Source organism: Phyllostomus discolor, chromosome 1 (assembly GCF_004126475.2).
Source record: "Phyllostomus discolor isolate MPI-MPIP mPhyDis1 chromosome 1, mPhyDis1.pri.v3, whole genome shotgun sequence".
In the NCBI taxonomy this organism is placed as follows: domain Eukaryota; kingdom Metazoa; phylum Chordata; class Mammalia; order Chiroptera; family Phyllostomidae; genus Phyllostomus; species Phyllostomus discolor.
The window spans coordinates 37,327,269-37,353,968 of NC_040903.2; the positions used below are offsets into that span (position 1 = coordinate 37,327,269).

Below are 26,700 nucleotides of genomic sequence, written 5' to 3' on the forward strand. Positions count from 1 at the left end.
ATTATCGTACCTTTCTAACTAGTCCACCTGGCTCTCTATAATCTGTCCTCAGCACAACAGCCAGAGTCATCATTTTACAATATGTCATATAATTTTACTTTGCTCAAAAATTTCCAGATTTGTCTCAGGGAATACTTGACGTGGTATGAATAATAGGCCACAAAGTGTACAGCAATGAGGATTTAGCCCCTTGTTAGCTCTCTGATCCCTCCTACCATTCTTCCCCTCTTTTACTCTGTTGCAGCCCTTTAGCCTCCTTGCTGCTATTTAAACATCCTTTTCACCTCTTGCCTGAGGGCCTCTGCCTGGAATGCTCTTGGCTATAGATACCCACACACAGCTTGCTACCTCTGTTCCTGTTCCTTCAGGTTTCTCCTCAAATGTCACCTTCTCAGTAAAAGATTCCTTCGTTATACTCTCCAAAAACTTAAAATCCTTACATACTTTCATTATCATGCACACTGTGAAACATACTATATATTTTACACAGTATCTGTTGTTTTCTAAATTCCTTGAAGTTTAGGAATATTTGTTTCTTTCATTGTTTTATTCCTAGTACCTGGGTAGGGGGAAACTTAGCACGTAGAAGAAACTCAATACATTTGTTGAACTAATCAAATATTGATAGAGTGAATAACTTTACTTAGTGCATACTCAGTTCATAATTTTGACTACTATCATGTTAATGTTTTAATTAATACAGAGTGTTGTATATAGTACTGAATATGAATAGTCTTTATCTTCAGTATTAGTTTTACATATTGATTACATTTCTATGGGAGAAGTAGCTTGTAAATTACCTACCTGGTACCCTCCTGTCAGTGGAGAGAGGCATAGAAGTGAGGGTATTTTTTTCTTTCATTTAATAAAATGCATGAGATGTAGGACTGACTCCACAGAGATCCCTGAGAGGGTTGTCAAAGGAAATAGTCTAGGCTTGAGGAACACTTGGGAGCTAGATAGTTCCGTGTTGCAGTTTGAATGATTATAAATATTTCTAAGATAACTCTGAATACAGTTTATAGTATTCAATCCAATGTAAAATGAACTATTTATTATTCTAAAACTGATAAAAGCCATTAGAAATGATAAATGTGAAACTCCTGAAGAAACTGAGATTATTCTGCCTGAAGGAGAGAAATGGCAAGCTTTAAGTACATGACTGAGGGCATTGACCAAATAATTTCTGAGTTTACCAAACATGGAACAAAAGAAATTAAGAAATGGTCATTGGTCCAAACTATAAAAGTTTCCTAAAGTCAGAGTTTTTAAATATGAAGATATGTTATTAATACAATTATATTTGCATGGTAGGTTTTTTTTTTTTTTTGATGCTCTTCCCTAGAATGAATCTATAAACTAAACTCTAAGAGGAATTTGGATTTTAGATGAGTAAAAATAGCCGCTGGACACAACCTATTTCAATGGGACTTTTCTATCTTATAGTAACAAATAATGAAGGCTAAAATCCTTTAGACATTTTATGAGCATCTTTTTGTAGCACAGTGAGTACTAGAGATATGACACTTTTGAGTATATGGCTTCTAAGGTGAAGGGATTAAACAAACAAACAAAAAAAAACCCTCAGACACAAACAGTGTGGTGATTACTAGAAAGGATGGGGGATGGAGGGAGGTGAAAGAGGGTGAGGAAGGGATGAATGGAGCTGGAAGGAGATGACAGGGGGTGGTGAACACACGATACAATGTATAGATGATGTGTTGTAGAACCGTACCCCAGAAACCTATATAATCTTATCAAACAATATCACCACAATAAATTCAATAAATAAATAAAAACTAAAACCCTCCAAAATAGCTCTTCTTCTAGAAGATGAAAATCAGTAATAATAATAGCAGCTAAATTTATGGGCTTTAATTAATTAATTAATTCTTTGGTGAGCTTATCTTTTCTCATTTAGTTCTTCAAACAATGCTCCAAGGTAGACCTTACTTTTATTTTCATATTACCAGTGAAGAAACTAAGGCTAGGAGGTACTACAGCCCACTGAAGGCTGTGAATCTAATATGTAGCAGATCCAGATATAAGCCTTGTGCTCCCAAACCAGTTCTGTTCTTTCCAATAAGGAACAGAGTGCAATGTGCAGGGCGTGATGTGGGAGCACAGCTGCTTGGTGTGAGTCCTTTACCAGCCCTGGGACTTCCTTTGTCTTTGGCCTTCATTTCTTATATTTATAAAGTGGGGAAAGTTATATTACCTGAATTATTTGTGAGGTGACTCGTCTACGGAAACAGTCCCTAGCATATAGGGAATACTCGGTAAGGGTCGGCGAAAAATAGCTAAATGTTACGACAAGACAGAGAGAAGCATTGTTTTGTTTTGACTGATCACATGAGTGCCAAAAGCTTTATTGAAGTATCTGCTTTTGATTTTAGCCTTGAAATATAAATAGCATTAAACCAGTCAAAGAAAGGATAGAGCAAAAATGAAGTGGTTAAGAACATGGGCTATGGGGTTAAATGGGCTTGATTTCTTGTCCAGGCCCTTTCAATTACTGATACATTTCTAGGTCTCCACTGCCACATTTTAAAATCAGGACAGTGATGTTCGCTACTCTCATAATGTTGTGAAGAGCGGATGGGTGACTGTATGCAAAAGGGCTTAGAACAGGGCCTAGCAGATAGTAAATTAGCTATTTTTATCATGAATTTACCTGCATTTTTAGAACAGATACTCTGGAAGCAGTAAATTATATGAATTGGCAGAAAAAGAATATGGGATATTGAAAACTATAATAGACTTTTGTAAATGAAAATGAGCATACAATGTTATAAATGTTACTAAGATTACTATATAGTTCAGTGTTATTTTTAGAAATAAGTATACATTGCGAAACACATTTAATCGTAAAATGGGAGAAAATATCCAAAACAATTAATAGAATTATGAAATTAACTATGTGTGAACGGAACAAGAGAGGAATGCTAGTTTCTTTTAGGATACAAGTATATATTTGAAAATGTTATTTGTGATGTGTATATAAAATATTTAAGAAAAATGATTACTTCCTGAACACTTCTGCTGTAATATACCCCAGTGCCTATTGTTCATGTTTATTTTTCAAAGCTTTGTATAACCAACAAAAACCTGTTGCCAACAAAAATCTCACTCTCCTCTATTTTAATTCAAAACATAACCTACTGACACCATTGTCCCCTGACTAGCCCTTCACTGCCTTTGCCCCAAGTTTCAGTTCTGTCTTCTTGACACAACTGTCTAACTTGATGAATTTGGAATATATCTTTCAGAACTCTACTGACTCCCTGTGATACTGGAATGACAGCTTCTTTATTTAAGCAGTTTATTGGTATGAGTAATGTTTTTCGTAAATAATGTTAGTTTTAGAGGAGATAACTGTGATAATGATAATTAGGTAATTAGTGGTATTTTTAGAGACTTCCTCACTTCCCACCCCTGTGAAGGGACTCTTTTGTTTCAATTGTTGAAAGGATTGCTGTATTTCTGAAATTATTGTTGGAACATCTTGTAATTATTTTTTCTAAGGCTATAGGAGAAGGGTATTAGCATAAACTTAACTAATGAAATAACTAGATTGATGAATTAATTAAATGATTAATATAAGAAACAAAAACAAGTACATGCATAATTATATCTAAATTGGCATGCCTTCTTCTATCTAAATTGTATATGACATAGTCTTCTTCCAAAAGACTTGAGGATATAAATTTCATTAAGTATTTTATGATGACTATAATATAAAATATTATCAGAAGTGATGACATAAGGCTCTTTTTTGTTTATTAATAAAGAATATACTGATTTCTATCCTTCATTTGGTCAGAATTCCTGAGACAAGGGCCCCAATTTGTTTAAAAAATCTACTGAATTAAAGCTAGTTATATTTAGCTATTTAGGACATTTTGTAACATTTGAAAAAATTTTTCTCTGTGTTTACTCTGTAACCTTTTTTTCTGGAAGTGATACTTACCTCTTGAAATGGTTGTGAGCATATAGGTTAGGGGGCTCCAAATAACAGGACATTCATTTGTGTCATTCTTAATATTGTAGATCTATATTGTCTTGTGACTTTGCCATTTAGTAACTGTCTCATGTTGACAATGTTTTACTTTTTTTTGTGTTGCAAATTCATCATCTTTGGAATGGTGTAATGTTACTTAGTTTAAAACTTACAATTTTTAAAGACATGAATATAAAACATCTAGTGTAACATTTATGGCTTTAATAGCTAAAAAAGTCCTGGGCCTACTATGTTCTCAAGTCAGTTCTGGGTCTTACATAGGTTACTTCTTTTAATATTTGCAATGACATTTTAAGATAGCTCATAGTTCCAATTTTATAGATAAGCAAATTGAGGCACAACCAGTTCAGGTCATTTAAGTTCATGCAGCTGGTGTCAGAGTTAGAATCAGTGATTAAATAGCTTGTCTCCTGGGCCGGGCTTTGTGGATTATTTGTTATTATTGCATATGTATTTCATAACTTATATGTACAATTTGTGAAAAATAACTGGAAAAGTGGTCAAACCACTCAATAAATGGCATATCCTGTCTTCTCTGGGTTTATCATGTGGTGGGTGATTAAATGCAATGTGAAATATTGACTACATAAGGCAACATTATGTTATGTTTGTTTCATATAAAAACCTATTGTGCATCTCCAGTGCTTTCAGTTCTTTTTATTTGAAAACCAAAATAGGTACCTCATGTTTTTGAATAATTATTTACACAGCTGTTTCCTCCACAGGATAGAAAGCTTCTTAGAAAGTGAGCTCTCATATTCTTTTTGTGTCACACAAAGAATAGCGCAGTGTCTAGACCCCAGCAGATTTTGAATAAGTGCTGCAGTATGAATGATTCAATAAGTGAATCCACTAATGTGGATGGAGAGTCAAAGGAGGACATTTGAATTCTGGGACACCGTTTATACACAGGTTGGCATTAGAGCTGAGGATGGGGCATTGGAGAGATCACCAAAATGCAGTAATAGCTAAGGTTACTGCAGTGTGTGACTTGTGGTGGTGTTTTCTCTTCAATAGGAACCATACCGCAATGTCACCATCCAGTTTTGAACAGCTGTGCTGTGATGATATTGTAAAAGATGTAATAAAGAAAAATTCTGCTCTGATGTTCTTAAAGCTGTTTTAGCAGTTATGACAAACCTTACTTTAGGCCTTAGGTTGAATTTCTAGAGGGAACTTTAAACAGTAGGATATTCTCTAAATGACCCCACAAAAATGCTTATTGGGTAGAGATGAGATGGGTATTGCAGACTAACATCATTGTGCCCAAGCCATAAAACTATGGTAATGGTATTATGACTGTCATGCAGATGCTGCTGCCTCAGCATCCTCCAAACCAAAGTTGTTTGGTCTAGCTGAACAGGAAAAATAAAACAACGACAACAAAAAAGGAAGAAATAAAGAGGAGAATAGTGCTATTGAGTTTAGTTAGCTTTGGAGATCACAGCATCAGAGAACAAAACACAAAAACTTTTACAATCTACTATTCAGAAGTTTAACTGATTTCTCAAAAGTGTAAAATGTAACTTTTTTTTAAAGATTTTATTTATTTATTTTTAAGAGAGGGAAGGGAGGGAGGGAGGGAGAAGGAGAGAGAGAGAAACATCAATGTGCGGTTGCTGGGGGTTATGGCCTGCAACCCAGGAATGTACCCTGGCTGGGAATCGAACCTGGGACACTTTAGTTCCCAGCCCATGCTCAATCCACTGAGCTACGCCAGCCAGGGCTTTAAAATGTAAATTTTTTTAGCTCTGCAGAGATTGCTGGAGTGCACAATATTTTGGGAAATGGAAAAGGTATGGAGGAGACTCCCAGCAAACACAGGCTACCTGATGTTCAAGATCATTAGAGCTAAACTATCCCAACAAGAATGGCATCATCCATTCCCTGGTGGCCAGGGGGGTAATCTCCCTGTTGTACACTGTCCCCTAGTTTGGGTGGAGGGCATTGGCAGTTGTGCTGTTGCATGCAGCTTTAAGATTGACAGAAGTCTTGAGGGAATGTTTCATGGCAGCAAACAAGAAGTTATTTCTATTTCAAAACTAAAAGCAGTTCATGGAACTCCTCAAGCTCTACAGCACCACATTTTCCTGCCTAAAGTGTATAGAACTTGTGGAAAACCAGTTAGTACCCTTAGAAGCTGCAAATATTAACCAAACAACCAATTTTCCTTAATCTCTTCTTTCTCTTGTACTCTGTTTCAGCTAACAAAAAATAATGAATATTTCTATTTTGTGTAGTTAGAATTCTATACAATGTCGGCAACATTTTCATCATACAGTGAGTGCAGATTGATGAGAATACTGATGAAAGGAGTAAAGATAATATTTATAGGGCTTAGAAAAGCTATTAGCTTAATTCCATTGTAAAGCTCATTCACTCTCTCAACAAATTAGATGGCTGATGTGAACTAGGGCTTAAAATTTACAGTTTGATGGTAGGCTAGCTAATTTTCCTGGAAATAGGGCAGTAGTGTTAGGGGGAAATGAAGAAATTCTATTTTATTTTTTTAAGAAATAAAGGTGCTTAGTTGTTTTATTTTGAAATAACTCTTCTGCTTCCAATGCATCTCACTAAAGATGTTACAAAGGTTTTAGATGTCTATAAAGCCACAGTTTTATGGCACACTTAAGAGGCAGTAATTTGTCTAGCTTTACTATCAGCTGCAGGGACATCAATGTCTATTGACACATTATAAATGCACAAGTGGAATGCAGCCTGCCTTGCTGATGTGGATGCTGAGTTTCCTTAGTGCATCTGTATCATTTTTTCCCAGTCGAAAGTAACAGGATGTAGCCTTGTAATTTTTTTAGTACTGTATAATAAAATGTGGCCATAATAAATAGCATCGAAGCAAAGAAAGCAGATTTGGACTGACTCCATGTAGCCTTCATCACTTGGTATTGCTCAGGCTTTTAAGTAGTTGTATATACTAAATTGGCTTAATTTGATTAAGTTGCATTTGACTTGGACTGCAGTGAAGTAGAGAAAATATTTATTTTTATTTGCTGTTTAATATTTATGTCATATTTTAGTGTATTTACTTTTGTATTCCATTGTGATATTAACACAGGTTGTCCAGATTATAATCTAAATTGTGCTTTGATTAAATTAGCTGCCTTATAAATTATTGCTTCTGTTTTTAGTTATTGATATTATTGTTATTCTTATCCCTAGTGCTGTTAATTAAAGTTTCAAACCAGGAATGTTGCACATTGCTGACAATCTTGACAGTCGCCTGGGAGTGTCCCCGGAGTGGAATACTGTCTGATTGTTTTGTAGCTCTGTTAGCTACACCTGCTTTTAAAATCTATTTTAATTTTTTATTCATTTTAACAGAATGAAGGTTAAACTTGCAAGTTAAAATATAAAATTTATAAGTTTTTGCCTTTTAGTAATAATTTTGCTGAGCCATAGAAGAATAAATGATTTTGAGGGTGAAAAATGATTTCAGCCTTAACGTTCTCTGCCATTCTCCCAGAAATACTTTGTTCAACTGTGATCTTCAATTTTTAGTGTAATAACATAGCACGCTATTCTTACAATTATCATAGGTACGTATTAACCAATAAATTTAAATTTTGAAATTCATATGGGATAAAATATGCAAATGCAACTTTACCTACGACTGTATATTAAAGTTTTACATGTCCTTATTCTTTTCAGACAGTATTTAAAACCAGGAAAACATGCTTTATAGAAAACAGAACCATACATCTGGCTTTTCTTACATGATTAATGGGAAAAGTTAGAAGAAATAGAAAAAACATTTTTTATTTTATCTATAGCTACTTCCTTTATATCTCCTGAATGCATACTATAAAATAAAATAAATTGGTTATATTCAATAAGAATGTAAATTAATTCCATACCAAGTAAAATATAAAACTCAATGTTTTTATTTAGGTAAGTAATTTGCCTTGTGTTGTGTTTTTGACTAATTATTTGATTACTTTTTAAAGAGTTGTGTTGATAGTTTTTTGGAAAAATTCATTATTTTTAATAGACATGAGAATAAATATGCTTTCTCTCCAAAGAATCAACTAATTCAAAAAGGAATTCTAGTGGACATTGTTTCAAAGGAGTGATAAACATTTCTCCCTATGGTTTTATGATATGGAAATAACTTAAAATGATATATAGAAATAAAATAGATATACGTAAAGTCCACAAAAAGGATGGGTAAGATGCACACATATATACATATCCTCTAAATTTCATCACGGGTATTAACTTTTAATTGTCTACAATACCAATATAATTTGAGCTTATTGGTTTATAATTAGTTTGAATTATACCTGGGTAAAACTTCAGTGATATAGAATCTTATTTGGGTGAATGTTTCTTAGGATAGAGAAAAAGTTTTTGAAAATTGAGGCAAACATCACTTCAGGTGTTTGGCATTTAAAAAAACAAAGAAAAGAAAAAAATGTCCCTACAGTTCTTTCTAGGTAAATTTCAGTTTTCCTCAGAGCTTTAGGTATTTGAGGTGGTTGCTAATCTGTCAATATGCTTCCTCCTCTTCTGCATTCTGTTTGTTAGAGGTCTGTAGAAAATAATGACTAAGTCTTGATTGAAGGCCTTTCCATGAGTCAAGTTTAAGGACTTGTAGTACAATGTGACTTTATCTTAAAAATCTTATTTCCTGATTTAGGACTGTATGTTAGATTGGTGTGATTTCTAGATGTTAGAGTCTCAGATAAGGGACTTATTACTGTGGAATATGAAGCACACCATTTTTAACGATCTTGATACTGAAGATTTTCTGCTTGAAATCTTATACAAAATGAGAAATAAAGCTTCATGCCATGAACTACAGGCAATGTAAGAATGGGACAGAGAAAAGAGGAGAGAGCCAAGGAGCTGTACAATGGAAAGCTGATATTTGATATGTAAGCTAATCCCTTAGTCCTCCAGCCAGATTCTTTCTTCACTGTGCAGAAGCGTCTCTTTATTTTCTTGTTTCTGCCTTCTGATCCCACTGCCCCCTGCACAGTTGGAACATCCCCAAAAGACTTTGGCAGAGGTCACTTCTCAGAAGCTTTTAAACTTTAGTTAGAATGCACTTATTGATTTTTCTTTTTAATGACCAAAGGAATGAGGATTTTTGGAAAGAGCTCATTTGAGATCCAGTGTCTGGCTTGGCAATCCAACCTCTTTTCTACCTTTGAGAACACGTCATTAGACACCGGATTCTCATAGTCAGTAAAATTCAGGATTCTGGCGTGTTGGGTTTTCCTTGGGATTGATATCAGTTGACAATTGAGCCTCTTAGATATGGGAGATAAAAATCATTTTTTAGAACCAAGAGTCAGAAGCTACATGAATATATAAAAATTTCAGTAACTCCTTTAAAAAAATCAATCAAGAGTCTGTGGAAAATATTTGGTAGTGTGTGTTAGTACAACTTAGTTTTAGGCTATTTCCCTACATTTAATAGGTTGAGGTTAAATTGTTTTATTTGTCCAAATTAGTCATCAAAGGAAAGTACATTTTTGTGAACCAAAAACCTGATAATGAAGGATATTTTTAAAGTTTCATGTTTAAATTTGAACATTAAATAAAATGTGACAAGATTTCCTGCATTCATAATTCTGAGATAATTCTCCTATGATTCAGAAAGTGTACTCTCTTAAGTTATTCTGGTTAATGCTGTCTTAGCACCCATGCTTCATATGATGCCCTGGTGTTAAAGGAAGGGTGATACAGAACAATGTTTAGTAATATACATACATTGAATGGTGGTTATTATGCATTGTATTTCAAAATTATGTAGAGATCACTTAAATAGAAAATACCTCCAATGCATTCAAAGTGAATTAATTCTTATGCAATCTTTCAAAAATGCGTGTATTATAAAGAACAAGGTAACTGTAGTTTTTCTTTTTGTATGTCCACATTAAAAAAATATATGAGCTTTACTATGCACATTCTAAGAAGCAGTAACAATTACTTTCACTTGGTTGAGATATAATTAGAAAATTCTATATAATTTATGAATTGTAGTTTTCTATTTTAACAGGAATTTTGAGACCATGTTTTTTTCCTTCTTAAATCCTCTGTATTTTGAAATTTATTTGTTACTAAAAATTCAGTATATTGCCACTGTAATTTAAACAGATAAACATTGATCTATATAATCCTCTTCTTTTTTTTTTTTTAAAGATTTTATTTATTTATTTTTAGGGAGGGAAGGGGGGGAGGGGGGAGAGAGAGAGAGAGAGAGAGAGAGAGGGAGAGAGACATCAATGTGCGGTTGCTGGGGGTTATGGCCTGCAACCCAGGCATGTACCCTGGCTGGGAATTGAACCTGGGACACTTTGGTTCCCAGCCCGCGCTCAATCCACTGAGCTACGCCAGCCAGGGCTATAATCCTCTTCTTAATGAAACTTCTTAAATACTAAAATACTATGTTATATTTTCATTACATATAAAGCAAACTGTTCAAATTTTAACTGTTCTGTCCTAGAACATATAAATGTACTTTTAATAGTTATTATTTTATGATGTAAGTCACATGGTAGATTTTAGTGTATTCTACTAGAAAACGATTATTTAAAAGTATAGAGAATAGTGTCCTGGCTGAAGTGGCTCAATGAATTGAGTGATGGCCTATGAACCAAAGGGTTGCCGGTCCAAGGTTCAATTCCCAGTGTAGGGCCCATGCCTGGGTTGTAGACCAGGTTCTCAGTAGGGGGTTTGTGGGAGGCAACCACACATTGATGTTTCTTTCCCTCTCTTTCTCCCTCTGTTCCCTTCTTTAAAAATAAATTAAAAATCTTTCAAGTATAGAGAGTAGGTACATTTTACTGGAAGTGAAAGAGGCTAGATAATTCTTACTACTATTGTATTTGGAAACCTTGATTAAGGTGCAAATATATTATGTATAATTATAATGATAATTTTGAGGGTAAAAATATTAAATTGAATGTTTTTTACATTGTTAACTTCAAAGCTTTGTATCGAACATAGGTAAACATTACACCAAAAATCTTTTTACAGTTGTATGAGAAACAGAGAATTTATTCCTATGTTATTATTTATTAATTTTTGTAGTATTTTTCATACGGACAACTATACACCTACTTTTGCTTCACCCTGTACATTGCTAACAAAATGATTCTCCTGGAAGCTAACTAAGTCTTCTTAGGGTTAGAGCCGTGAGCTACTTAAACCCCTTTGGCCCCAGCCATTAGTCCATCTTGGCCATACAGAATCTCCACTAAGCAGTGAGTCCTTTTGTAGATACTGGTTCTGGCTTTCAGTAGTAACTCTGCTGTATATTTTACCACCTTTTCTCCCACCATAGACAGCATCTCATTTTTCTCTGTATGACAGAATGCTAGAACTCCTTCTGAGGGCAAATGGTTCACAGCAGGTCATATTTTCTCCTTTATTATGTCTCAGGGCAACGGCTGCATAGATTCTTACATAGGAACAGGCCTCAGCATCTGTGCATCAGTCCTAGTCCAGACTCAAAGAAAGAGGTGCTGTGGGTGTGAGAGCTTTGGGTATATTGGGATGCTTGGAAGAAAATGATGTCTTTCCCTTTTAGTATCTTTAGTAAGACTGAGGGTACAGCAAAAGCAGACCCTTGGAAGAAAGAAACACTTGTATATAGTCTTAGTAAAATACCTGCTAGGATGAGAGTTTTGATATTATATATGCCATGGACTTCTGATTAACTGATTAATTAAGATATTACTACTTTTATGGGGACAGATACATCTTGGTAATAGAATTGCAAAATAAAAGAAATAAGTGAACAGCCTAGTCTTTTGTTTTGATTTTAATAAATAAACACTTTTCTCTTTGAGGGCAAGAACTTGGGATATGCTGCTCCAACCCTCGATATTACACAGTGGCTGGGTGTATTGTGGACACTAATTAAGGGTTCTTCCCTTTGCCTTCCCTGTCCCACCCATCCTCACCCGATCGCATCACATTTCATCCTGTCCCATCCTCCATATTTAGGGCGGCACGCTGACTGTCAACACAATAGATCTCCTATCGTGTATGAATTATAACTTATTTTGATATTCATTTATACCAAATGTAAAAGTTCAGCCTTTTATAAATAAAATGTTGGGTAATACATTGATTAAGGTTTGAGGATGAGTATCTACAGTTCTTTTCCCCTAATAATAAACTATGAGTTTTTCATAGGTTTTATGTTATTTATGTCTTATAAAGATCTGTTGGCTGTTCCAAAATTTTTTTCCTGTGGGAGTTATGAATAATTTGTTCTAATTGTTATGTAAAGATGAAGATACTAAGGGCTAGCAAAGGTAAGGATTTCCATAATATAAATGATTAGTGGGAGGATTTCAATATTAATATTGGTCTTCTGATCAACATTCTATTGTTTCCTTTAATTCCTATTCTTTTGCTTACTTTGCATTAATTTGTGGGTTTTTTGTTTTTTTTTTTTATTTGCTTAAGGTGATGGCTTTGGTTATTGCTTTGAGAACTTTTTTTAAGTTTATGTTTTCAATTGTATTTTTTTCCATGACCCTTATGTCCCCTTATACCCGCCCCCCTACTCAATCACCACACTGTTGTCCATGTCCATGAGTCCTTTTTCCTTTTTGCTCAATCCCTCCACCCCCTGCTTCCCTGCTTCCCTTAGCTGTCATCCTTCTATCTATGAGTCTGTTTCTATTTTGCTTGTTAGTTCAGTTTGTTCATTATATTCCAAATATGAGTTAAATCATATGGCATTTGTCTTTCTTTGGTTTATTTCACTTAGCATAATGTTCTCCAGGTCTCTCCATACTGTTGCAAAGGCTCAAATTTTCTACTTTTTACGCCCGAGTAGTATATGGGTATTTAAAGCTAAAAAGTGCCCTTAAGTACTGCTTTAGTCACAGTCTGTAAATTTTGATATGTTGTGCTTTAGTTTTGATTTTGTCAAAAATATTTTCTAATTTCTGTTGTTATTTCTTCTGGATGTGTGGGTATTTAGCAGTGTTTATTTAAATTTGCATATATTTAGGGATTTCCAAAAGTTATTTTTTTATTTGGACAATGAATTTTGCATGATTTCAATCCTTTTAAATTTATCAAGATCTGTTATTGAATCTTAAAAAGGGATTTGCTTTATGACCTAAAAGCCCAGCAGGAGATGAGGGGAAAGATGGGAGAATTCCCAGGAAGAAATTCCATAGGATCCCCACTCATTACCAGAAAGAGTAATTTTTCTGAAATAAACACTGATTTTATTGCACAACTGGTCAGTTTCTATAGTTCTGAAATGGTAGGTTTTGGCAAATTTGTCCAGTTTGTAATTGATGTAAAAGTTATGCCCCAAGGTACTCTTTTTAAAAATTTTACAATGGATTACTTTTTGTGGGTCCATAAAACATCACACATAAAAATTGTGGTACATTTAGGGCTAAACTTTGCAGTCTCAATTTAAAATACACCAGAGGTTTGTTTGTTCAACGTATTGAGGCTAATTTCATGAGAGGATGAGAGCTTAGTGCTGTGTTATCATGGTATTCAATGTCTGAGAGTAGACAAATGCAGAGAGCATTCTTGGTACAGAGGATTGCTTTAACAAACTACTGTGTCTGTTATAATCTGTTTGAGAGGCCAGTCAGCAGTACAAACTGGTTGATGTGGAAATTCTTTTTTGGTGCAGTAGTGTCCAAAAACTGTTTGTATCAGAAAAAGAATATTCATTCTATAGAGACAGGGTCTTGAAAACTAGACTCTGGATAGCAATAGGGTGCTTTTGTGGATTGCTGAGCACAAAACCATCAAGAAGAAATGAGGTCTCAGGTTACCCTGCAAACAGTTGCCAGGATAGATTTGAAACGAAATGGAATGATGCGATAAGAATACCGCTGCAATATGCTAGGTATGTGGGCCTGCGGTGATAACATGTAGGGCCACACAAAGAGGACAATGCCTTGGAGTCTTGTATTGGCACTATCAGTTGATAACCACGGTAATCTTTATAAGTTACAGCTTTCTAATCTGTAAAACAGAATATGTTTCTTCTCTGCCTAACTCACAAGCCTGTAAGGATTATGGTATTAAAAATGAAATGAAAAACAAATCTGAACACTCTGTGGAAATAATGTCGTAGCACATGATGATGGTTATCAATAAGGAATGACAGTTGATAAGTTGATAGTTGATAGTTGAATGGAGCCCATAGACTAAGTAGGTAGAGAGACTGAAAATGATAATTGGAAAAATGATTTGAATGGCATGAATAAAGATATTTATTTTAAAAAATCTCAGTCCTTGCTGATCTTTTAAAAAATATCACTATTATCTTAGGCAGCAAACCATCTATTAACTGACACCAGAATGATCTTTTAAAAATATATTTGTACATGACACTTATTCATTGTTTCATGAAACTTTGCTGAATAGTTTAGTGGAAATGTCACATAGTTTTGTAATTAATGTCATTAGAAAGACAATAAGTACCTTTTATCTTAATTCTAGACTAATTTTTACTAGGTTTTTGGAATCTCATTTAAATACTAGAATGTGAAGGTTCATTTCAATACTGTTCAGTGTTATGAAATTCTGATGATTGTTTCTTTAAAAATTCTTTTCAGGAAGCTCATTTTTTTACTTATAAATACTCTCTTATCAAATAGTTATCAGTGTGGTGCTATTTGAAAAGCTTGAGGGTATAGACTCTGAATTGGGTTACTTGTGTTTAAGTTTTGGCTTTACCTCTCAGTGTCACAGAAGATTTGTTTGTTATAAAGATTTTCTTTATAACAATCTCAGAGTTTTGGGCAAAAGTTGAATGAGCATATAAACAAAGTGTTTAAATCCTTAAAACAATTTTAAGATTAACTGAGACTATAAAGAAGTATAAAAAATGAAGCTGTTTTAAAATGTAAATAAAATCTTTAAAATGGATATAAAATCACTCTCTCTCTTTTACTATCTATATACCTACCTACCTATCTACTTTCTCTCATACACTGTTCTTATTTCCCATTGAGAAAGTAAATGTGAACTCTCTGAGTGTTACTTTTGTGTGTTCAGGTCACTCCTGAATCCATAGCACTTTAAAACAGTGCCTGGAAGCTGGTCATGTAGTTAGTGAATGAATGAGTAAAAGAATGAATGAATGAAGTTCCTCTACTTTATAAACTTGCTATCTCTGATTAGGAAAAGCTTACTTTGAAAATTCTTCTTTATTAGTATTCATTTTTTAAACCGTGTTTATTTTTGACATTTTATCTAAAGCTTGGATTAATTTAAGTTTAATTTTTCATTAAAGCAGTTCGGTATTGATAACCAAAGTACTTTCATATAATTCAAAAGACCTAGAGGAAAATGGCAATGCTAATTGCTAGGGAATTGCTTTTTATGTCATTTTGAACAGTAATGAAAATATGTTTGTATGGATTAATTTTTATCTAAAACATACCAAATTTTTATATCCTCCATTAGTGCTTTTCTTTGTAGTCACATTGCTCAAAAAACAATTCTAATAGCTCCTTTTTGCAATCCCTTTTAGACTGTTCAGTAATTAGAAATTTACCTTATTACTTCATACTGATAGTGTAATTTGATATGATACCTTCTCCTGCCTATTTGGTTTTCTAATTCTCTTCCTATTTGTCTCCCTGCCTTTCCTTTCCCCGTGTTTTACCCCTGTCCTGGCTTGCTTCCTCTTAGTAGGCTAACTGATTTGTGTAAGCTAGTTCTCTCCATTGAGTTGTCTGCTAACTCTAACATGCCTTAAGTGAATGAAATAGAGTGAATGAATCACGGAGATGTTGAATAGTCAAGCTGTAAATTGAAGATTCTCTGTTCTGTACAAGAAGAAAAAGGCTAAAGGACCTATAAAGATAGCTATATAAACAAATTCAAAGGCACATGTAATAGTCGATTTTTGTTCTTGATTTTGATTTATGTGAGGCCAATATGGATAGTTTTCAATAACTAATGTTTTTAAGCAAAAAAAAAAAAAAAGTAAATATTTCGTTTACCCAGTCAGCATTTTTCAGGCCGTCTTGAGTGCTTTAAGGAGGGGTAGCACAAACTGAAAAAGTAGTCAGAGTCCCTGTTTTCAAGCAATTCAAGTCCTAGTGTAGTGTTGGCAAAATGGAAACATATACAAAGAGGTATGGGAGTGTCAGGGAAGTCCCGACTGGTCCTGTCTGTGGCATAGTGGGTCTGGTGATACCAGGGGAACTTTGTGGAAATGGTAATGTTAGGATTTCAGAATGCATTTTCTAAAGGGAGAACAAAGGTCTAAAAGTGCTGATATTTGGAGGAGAATCTGAGCTGTCATTACCTATGATTGTTCAGTCGTGAAGAGATAGGCTTGGTCTTCTACGAGCAGAGAAAAATACCCTAGGTTAGTGGCCAGTGTTTATAGAATATGCTTGATTTGTTGAAAAAAGGGTTGTGCGGGAAAACCCAAGAAGCTGACTAAATGATAGCTTTTCATTGTCTTTTTAAGTAGCAATCATGTCATTCAAATGTGGACTTAGATTGCTTGGCCAAGTATGGGTGGACACTCACTAGAAAAAATTCAGTGAATTCCCTTTAATATTTTTAAATCATCAAAGAAAATGCAATACTATTGTTAGTGAATATTTTCCTTTAATTTGTAAATTAAACTGTAAATTAAAGTGTAAATTAAAGTGCGTGTAATAGTGATCAATAGTGATTCTGTAAAGGAGAACTCAATTTTAATTTTATGCTAACTAATACCTTACCATATCCTTATCCAACTGGAGATAAGACTTTTAAATAGATAACAAATTGTCATTGTTTTGGCGCATATATGGTTAATTAACCTCCTGCTAATAGCATAATACTACTAATAGCATAGAAAATACTAAGTATGATTAATGCAGCTGATGCTTGTGTGAAGCACTTAAGATTCACTAGAAAGTGCAAAAATTGATATGACCAATTATAGGATCACTAGAAGACCGAAATTCCAAAAGAAATACTTTGAGGGACGTCATATCATTTTTTCTGTAACATGTATGACATTTTGATCATTAATTTAAGAGTAAAAGATATAGAAAAACATTCTGACAATTTAATGAAAAAGAAGGCAACCTCCTCTGTAAATCTACCATTTAGATAAACTGTACTTTTATTTCTTCCTAATACTGTTACAATTGAATATGTTTAGATTATTATATTTACAGTCTCAGTATATGTATACATCAGTACATAGGGGGTATGTATGTAAGTGTGTGTTTGTATGTATGTATGCTTAGGTAGCAAGATGGACTAAGGAATTTCCCAGTTGTTCTTGTGTTTTGTTTTGTTTTCCCCACAGCAGTTCTATCTAAGGTAAACATGACTAGATGTATCCTAAGACCTTAGTTTGAAGTGCCAGTTGCAAGAAACCAGAAAATGTATTGGAAATCTTGGAATATATTTTTTAAAATCATGTGTTCTTTTAATTAGGAAGATGTTTGAATTCTTACCAAATTAATTACCTTTTCTCAGTCAACATTATATTAAATTAGATCATGGAAGAAAATGTGGCACATGTAAATTGTGTTTTGTTTTCATGCTATGGTTTTTCTGTTTTACTTAAGCATTGTGGGGAAAAATACACTAGCAAACAATAAGAAATATTAAAACCAACCCAAATAGTTCTACAACTATAACCATGAAATATTTTTCAACATTAATTACATGTCTTTTTTTTTCTACAGAAATGTTCAAATGTTCTGTAAATTGGAGGAAGAAAACATGGATATTTAGCTACTGAAAACCACATTAAGGTAATAGTATATTATTGTTGCCAGTTCATTTCTTCATAATTTCCAAATGTATTTAAAATATTTATATTCAGAGCCCTGGCTGGTGTAGCTCAGTGGATTGAGCACAGGCTGGGAACCAAAGCATCGCAGGTTCGATTCCCAATCAGGGCACATGCCTGGGTTGCAGGCCATGGGCCCCAGCAACCGCACATTGATGTTTCTCTCTCTTTCTCTCTCCCTTCCCTCTCTAAAAATAAATAAACAAAATCTTAAAAACAAAAAAGCCCTTTAAAAAAATCTTTAAAAAATATTTATATTCAAGTTAGCATATATTTCATGCGTATCACATTGAAAATTAATAATATTGTTTAATGTGTTATTAAAGTTGAATTTTATATATTTTTGGAAAGTCAATTGACATTTCTTGTGAACAAATTTGTAAATAATATAATTCAGAGTATTTACTGTTGTGAGGAAGTATGCTCCAATTATATTAAATATAAATGAACTACTAAAAATAAAAAAAAAATTACTGGTTCTCCACCTCTTTGGAAAGAATAATAGCCATATTACCTTCTTAAATATTTAATATTGAATAACTATTTAATATGTTATTTAATTTGTGCATGTATACCAACACAAAGTGATTTTTGTTTAATTTGTCCCATTTGTTCTTAATTATATATCCAACAGTGAATGTGAATATTAGGAAATAAAGTGTATTCATTTTATAGCAACAAGCTGCTTAATATACAGTTATTTTTAGAGTAATGTTTTTATCACAAATATATTTATAGAGAATGACATAAAAGTCTCTGAAGAACATAACCTTAGGCCAGCACACATATGTGCATCTTCTTCAGCAAATCATTTGAAGGCAAAACAGTCAACAGTAAAGTTGGAATTTCTTTTCTTTTTGAAGCTACTACATTTAATTTCTATAGAGTGACTCTGTAAAGTATATAATGTAGATTATAAATATACAGCTAAAATTAGAAATATCGACTTTGTTATTTTTATATTCAAATAATTCAAATTCATTTTAAATTACTGATATCATTGATATATATTATAAATTACTATCAATCCATTTGCAAGAGTTTTATATTTTTCCTTTTACTTGAAGGTATTGAATGATATAGACTATAAAAATATTGCACTCACCTTTGTAGGCACTAAGTTTTCCAATTGTTATTCCTTCTTTTGATATTTTTACCTTAATTTATTTATCTCTGCTTTCCTTTACACATTCATTCACAATGCAAATGATATTATTCTATCTTCCAGAATAGATATGATTGAATCTACCTTATTTGTATTTATTTGCTTATTTATACATTAACGTACATTTTTAGACATTGTTACTGATTGCATATGAAATAGGTTTTTGGTACTTAATTAAATAAGTAAATCAAATAAACAAAAAGAGACTGATTTAATCATTTAGAATAATGAAGGCAAGTAAGACTTAGATCTGATCTGCTTGCTCTGAAGAAAATAAATGTGGGTGGGAAATTGATCCTCTATGGAAATTGTTATGTACATTTTAAAATAGTCAATGACAAACTGCAAAGGAACAAAAAGGTCACCTCAGGTCACCTTAGGGAGAGGCTGTTGAAACTTTCATGGAAGCTGTGAGATGCGCAGAGGGGGTGTAAGGTTGGGAAGGTGAAGTCATGCACTCCTGGCCAATGGAATAGATTGTGAAAAGGCTCATAAAGGAGCAAGGGATGGCCAATGAAGGACTGATATTTCCAGTGTGGCTAAAGGATTAGCCACATGTGATTGTACAATGTTAAGAGATGAGTCGGGAAAAGTAAGTTGGAACAGTCCATGAAATATCAGATTTACCATACTGAAGCTTAATTGTCTAGCCTAATCTCCAGAGTGCTTCTCCTGATGTTTATTTTCATTAGGAAAATAAGAAAGAATTGAGGCCTTATAACATTTAATATAATGACTGGTATAAGCTCCCAGATATGAAGTTCCTTGAGGAATCGTAGAGATTTTTACAGTGTTGAATGATTGGCACTGTTTGTTTCCTTGTTTTTTTAATTGAAATAAAATCAATATACCATAAATTCACCCTTTTAAGGTGTATAATTTAGGGGGTTTGTTTTTTATACTTTCACAAAGTTGTACAACTATCACCACTGTCTAATCCAAAACATTTTTGTCATTTTTAAAAGAAACCTTGTGCCCCTGAGCAGTTGTATCCCTTCCCCCTTCCCTCCTCTGGCAACTAAAATACTTTCCCCACTCTGGATTTAGCACTTCAATGGAATCACACAATACATAGCCTTTTGTATCTGTTCTTTCTCTCTACTGTGTTGTTTTCAAGTGTCACCCTTGCTATATAATTCAGTACTTAATTTCTTTGTATTGATGTATCACATTCTGTTTATCCATTCATTAGTTGATGGACTTTGGGGTTTTTACACGTTTTGGTTTTTAGGAATAATGTTGTTATAAATATTTGTACACAAGTTTTGTGCAGTTACATGTATTCATTTCTTTTGGACACATACCTGACTGGGTCATATGTGATTGTGTTTTACCTTTTGAGGAAAGTCAAAATTATTTTTACCAAGTGGTTGTACCGTTTTGCATTCCCAACAGAAATATATGAGTGTTCTAGTTTTGCCATGTCCTTCCCAAAGTTATTACTGTCTGTCGTTTTTATTATAGCCTCCAAATGAGTGGTATCTCATTGGATTTTCATGGCAGTGTTTATTTTTAAGAATATTTTAGTGTGCTGATATTGCATGTGTTTGAATAAGTGCATTAATGGAATTATTGTCAGTTTTTAATTAGGCTAGTCCTCATATTTAGACAATTGATTTTATGAAGTATTAAATAAAAATTACAAAATGAAGATTATTTGGTGAATAATGCCCAAGTCAATAATTTAAGAAAACTACAAAATTGACCTTTTTTCCGTTTGTATTACAGGGTTTTTTTTTTCAGATTCATCATATGATATAAAAATTGATAATCTCAGATTTATTATTGAGCAAGTTAAAATGTTGAAATTATCAAGAATACTATGAAAAAGGGCTTTGTCTCTTGTATCATAAGCAATTAAATTTATCCTGAGAACCTATTTTGTCTTGAGTTGTTAGTTAATGATAGCATACAACAGCAAGAATATCACCATTCTTAATAACTTAACATCTGAAATGTAAATGTAAACCTGACTAGCATTTTCAGAAACATTTAAAGTCATGTTCATTTGAGTCATCTACAAAATTCCACTGAAGTTTATGACAAACATTTAACAGAATTATTTGAGATTTCCTGCAGGGAAAGAATAAGATCATAAAGGCGAAACCCTAGTTCTTCCTGTTATGATAAATATGGATGAAATCATGCAAGAACAATTATATGGCAACAAATAAAAATTTATTACTTTATCAGTAAATACTGTTGGAGGGTGACATAAAGAACATTGCTTTCCCAGAAAAAAATAAGTCTTAGAACAAATTTTGTAGTATGAGATATTCACTTTACATTTGGACAAAATACATATATTTTGATCATGTGACAATGTGTGATCTTTGCTAGGTTATTTTTAAATCATTTATTGATGTAAAATTTATGTCTAGTGAACTCTTTAATGCAAAATTGTGTTTTCATCAGCACATCGATTTGTGTAAGTTACCACCAAAATCCAGATGAAAACATACTCATCACTCCCTGAAGTTCTCTCACGCACCTTTGTAGGCAATCCTTCCCACCACCATTACCTTTATGAAACTCAAATTCTATTTTAGTAATAGATATGAAAGAAAATCTGAGAGGAAGCAGAGTCAAGAGGTCAAGTTTGAAAGACAGGTTCAATATATAACCTTGGAGGTGTCACTTATCCTCTGTGCTTCAACTTCCACATTTGTAATATGGGTTGACAGAATTATGTACCACACAGCATTTGAAATAGAGTTTGGAATTTCTAATACTATGTATTTCTATAATAATTTCTTGAACCTCAAAGGAAAGGCATAGTGGAAAATTATTTTCCACTGTAAATGATGACCTCTTTAAATGTATTTAACCACAGTGTCCAAGTAATTTTCAAAATTACAAAGCCTATTAGAATCTTCACTTTCAAAAAAGTTTTGGTTAATGGTTTATTCTTCCACATTCTTAGGCACAAATCCTTGTAGTATTTGCTGAATTTTCTTTCAGACATATTGCACATACGTCTTTACATTCTATCTGACTACTTCTGAGCACCTCATTGGCTACCACCTTGGTCCATAGCACAGTGCCTTCTTGCCTGGGGAATTACAACACCCTCCTCCCCATCCTCCCGCTGCTTGCTCCACTGTTTTCATTGTACCTCCCTTAGAGAAGTGCTCTCTTTTCCACCTCCTCTCCACTCCAGCTGCCCTGGCTACATTGCCATTTGCTTAACACACAAAGCCATTCTACCTTAGCCCACTGTTCCCTCTACCAATCACATTCTCCCTAGTTATACCTATGGATTATTCCCCAGGCTTCAAATATTCTCTTTTCAAGGCAGCCTTACCTGAACATCCTACTTAAAATTGAAACATCCTGGGGACACCTTCTGCCCTGTCTTCCTGCTTTATTATTCTCAAGCCCATATTACCACATTCCACATAATTTTGTATATTGTTTCATCCCATTAATTAATACATTCTAAATATTTCCACTTATAATATTTTTGAGTTTCAATTTTTGTGTTTTTATTGCTATTGCTCATGGATTAGGATATTATATAAAAATGTAACTGGAGATATCCAGATTACGGTTCGTGACTAGAGGAAGAAGGGTTATTTTGGAAATATTGGTAATAGCTCAGATGAGGTATAATAAAGGATCTGCTTTAAGGCAACAGCACTGGGGGTTGAGATGCAGTAACACATTTGAGACTATTCAGAAAGTGAAACGGAGAGGTCTCCGAGTCCGATTGCATTGGAGCAGAGAGCTGAAGTCTCAGTGTAATGACTTTGAGGTTTGAAACTGGCACCCTGATAGCTGTGGCATCATTTACTGACCTTAAAGGAGCAAGCAGGATTGTGTATGTGTGTGTGTGGTTTTTTTTTGTTTTACAAAATAATGTTTTTTACAGAAGTGCTTGTTTTTTTAGAGAAATAATATCCAGAGCTTGGAGTTAATTTTTATATAGGTTAGAGTCATCTCTATAAATATAACACTTTAAACTGAAGGTGTCTCACATTTTTATTCAATGTTTATGGAAACTTAAAAAAAATTTGGTTTCCTAGGAAATTACATTTTCTAATTAAGTTAAAAAATACAGTTAGGAAGTATGGGATGTAAAAACTGGCCATGGGCAGAGGAAAAGCACATTAATTATTCAGACAGTTATCCCTGCTTACTCCATTCTTGGAAATATAGTGGCTGTCAGAATCTGTCAGCTGTAGAGTTAGTGCCCTTCAGAATTTACATACATAAATGGTGACCTTTTGGAAAATTTGCATAAAGATAAGTCTGGCATTCGAATGATAGCTGCCAGTCAGTTGAGGAAATCAAATGTTGTCTGTCAGCAACTGCTTAAGCCATGGAATTGGCCTTGAAGCAGTGAACAGCAAATGGAGTGTGTAGAAAACAACACCTTTTTCACCAAAACAAAATAAAACCTATTTTTAATAGCTTTACAACAGCTAAAGAAGTATAACCAATTACTGAATATCCCTAGATGAGTATTTTTGGTGTATATAGCTTTTCTCACTAAACATTCCTGTTAAAATATTTGTTTTAAAATGACTAAATTTATAAGCTAAACATATAACCATAAGTGTTTAAGTCATAGTTTATATTATAAAATTAAGGTATACTCATTATAGAAAATTTAGAAAATACTGCAAAGAGAGAATATTAATGTTATCCATAATCTCATACCCAGAGAAAACCATGACTAATGCTTTACTGTAAATTCTTAGTTATCTTTTAAATAAATAAATAAATAAACATTCTTATTGCCTCTTAATATGTGGAAGTACCTTTTTTACTAGCAACATACTACATTTTACTCATCATAAATACTACTGAGATAGGCATAGGTTTACATAAATCTTTTGGTGAATAAGTGATTATTTCCTGGAATAGCTATTTATAGGACAGGAATTATTGGGTCCAAGTGTATAACTTTTTAAAGTCTTTGATACATATAGATAACATTTCATTTCAAGTTTTATTTCTACAAGCTGTCACTTTGCTTGTATCCTCGTCACCTTCTATTTCTTAAACATTTTTAAAAGTTATATTTTAAACATCTGGTAAAAGCTTGCCATTTAGTTAAGTACCTTATTAAAAAACTAAGGCAGAAAAATAATGTTCAATTAAAAAAATAATTTTCTATCATAATTATTACGAACTTCAATTTCCTTGTATAGCAGCCTGCCCCTTATCACTCACCTCAACCATCAACCTAAAACTGAAATATTCATGTTTCATTCAGAACAGTGGTGATAACCTAAAATGAAATTAAAAATAATACAGTTAAAAAACTGCACATTCAAAATAATTATACATAAAATGTGTGTAAGATGGGCTGTCAGAGCAAACAAAGTCCATTGCTCATCTCCTGTCTTTCTTTTTTTACACTACATCCCTCGATGTTTTCAACACCTGCGTATCTTCCTGCTTTGGCAAACAGGGCAGTGACCACCATAATTTGGGGATGCAACCAGAGCTCCTTCGGGTTTTTGCATCTTGAAAATACCCGAACATGTTATTTAACTCAGTACTGGAAAAATAAAACAAAAAAAAGCTCATTGAGCATAAACACGGTGTATGAAGAGACAGCTTTTTACTGCTAAAGCAGTTAAATTTTTACTACTAAAACAGTTAAAATTGAGTTTGGGTGTTATGTAGGAAGTCCGACCTCTAAGATGATTGTGATGGTCACTTTCCATTATTTATTAGTTTTACGGGTAAACCCTGAACTCGCGGTGGCCCAGATGGAAACTTGTGTCCTTATCCTTGTACTTAACCACATCTCCTTTTTCTTAAACTGTCCTGTGTTGCTTTTAACCTATGGCATTGAAAAAAATTGATTATGATTCAGAAAAGGCTGTTCATTTCTGTCTGAATCAGGGACGCTATATTGAATAGAGTGAGAACCACTCTCAGCTGTAAATATTTATAGTTGGGGATTTTGTACCACAGCTAAAGGGTAAAAGCAGTTTATTATTGGCATTTTTTTTGTAGGGCAAAGATTTGTTCATGATTTTTTAAACTGAGTGTGCATATTTAACATTTTTATTGAGCACACTTTGAAAAATTACCCATTGTAAATGTTTGAGGAATTTTCACATAACTGTGACTCTGTTCTATTTGCATATCTATCTGTACTTGTAGTTGCTTGCTTGTTTGTTTGTGTTGTTTTCTATGTACAGGTCTGCTATGTGAGACTTGATAGAATTGTGTTTTCCTCACAAGTAGGGTACAAAGTGTTTTCATCACCTAAACATTCCTCCACGCTGCCCCTTTGTAGTCATTCCCTGCCTCTGTGCCTAGCCCTACGAACCATTCATCTGTTCTTCATGCCTGTATTTCTAGAATGTCCTTTTTCAGAATGTCCTTTAAATTAATCATACAGGAGGTGGCCTTTTGAGACTAACTTCTTTCACCCGTCGTAATACCTTTGAGATTCATCCATGTTTTGGAGTAATCAATAATTTATTTGTTCTTTTATGTTAGGCAATATTCCATTTTGTGGATGTATCCTAGTTCATTTATCTATTCACCTGTTGAAGAATGTTTGGATTTGCTTCTAATTTTTGGTGATAATAAAATTCCTATAAACATACATGTGCTGTGTGTGCATATGTGTGCACATAACTTTTTATTACTCTATGGTAAATACTCAAGAGTTGGATTGGATGATATAGCAAGTATATACATTGATTTTTAAGTCATTTCTATGTTTTATCTCTCTTACTGGATTTTGATCCTGTTACTATTTTATTTCTGTTTTAAGTGCCATTGTTATTATATATACCAGAATTGTGCTGAGATAATTATGAATTTTTTTAACACTAACTTGATTATGGAAAGACCTGCTTTTATTAGTTTCTGAATTGAGGTAGGAAAAATTACGTCATCCAAGAACAAAAAGCACCTTTTATGATTTTTCCCTTTCTTGATACTCACTTTGTTTTTTTTTAGAGGATTGTGTCTTGAATCCTTTAGTGAATGATCCCAAAACAACCAACCATAGTAACCACAGCTTAACTGTTTGTGCAGTGGATGTAATTTAGCTGTTTTTTTTTTCAAACTGAAGCTCATTTACGTTTTATACACAAAATGCCTCATTCAGAACATATTTTACAATATGTTCTAACACACATGGTCACTAGCACCTCAGACACAGAAGATTGAATTCACCAAATTATTCAAAAAATTGAAATAGTGAAAATTAAATGTTAATCTTACATAGCATATTAAGCATAGATACCAAATAACCATTAAAAGTCATAAAAATTTTAGAAAATGTAGCTGGCTGGATCTATTTATATCAGAGAAAAGTTTTCTTATGTATCTAAGAGGCTCTGTGCAATACACATTTTGCAAATGTGGTTTCTATTAGGAAGAATGCCGGATCAGGTTACCTGCGCTCTAGTCCTGGTCTTGCCATTAACCTGCCGTGAGGCCCAGGGCACATCATACTCGGATAATCTCTCTGGATGGCAGAATTCTCATTTGTCCAATTAATGAGGACAGTGCTAGATTATCTGTAAAGGACATTCTTGCTCTTAAAAAATAGGATGCTGCAATTCTGTGATGATCTTGGGTCATTGAGAAGAAGAAGGTAGTGTATGTGTATAATATAATCTGTTAGAAAGCAAAGATATATATATTTTTAGAAACTTTTAAATTGAAAACTAGTTTTTATGCTTAGAAAAAATCCACTAAATAGTTCAGAAAGTTTGAATATAATAGAATCATTTATTTCTCTACTGTTCTTTTATA

The 26,700-nt window shown here is 33.4% G+C and overlaps 1 protein-coding gene across 23 annotated transcripts in view; it reads left to right on the forward strand.

The window, feature by feature from the left end:
* Window positions 1-26,700, forward strand: part of ADGRL3 (adhesion G protein-coupled receptor L3) — a 755,368-nt gene that overhangs the window by 153,835 nt on the left and 574,833 nt on the right. For all 23 annotated transcript variants that reach the window (XM_036021098.1, XM_036021052.1, XM_036021045.1 and 20 more), the window contains one exon: window positions 17,692-17,760. The gene's annotated coding sequence lies outside the window, so the exon portion shown is untranslated. The remainder of the gene's footprint in view (window positions 1-17,691; window positions 17,761-26,700) is intronic.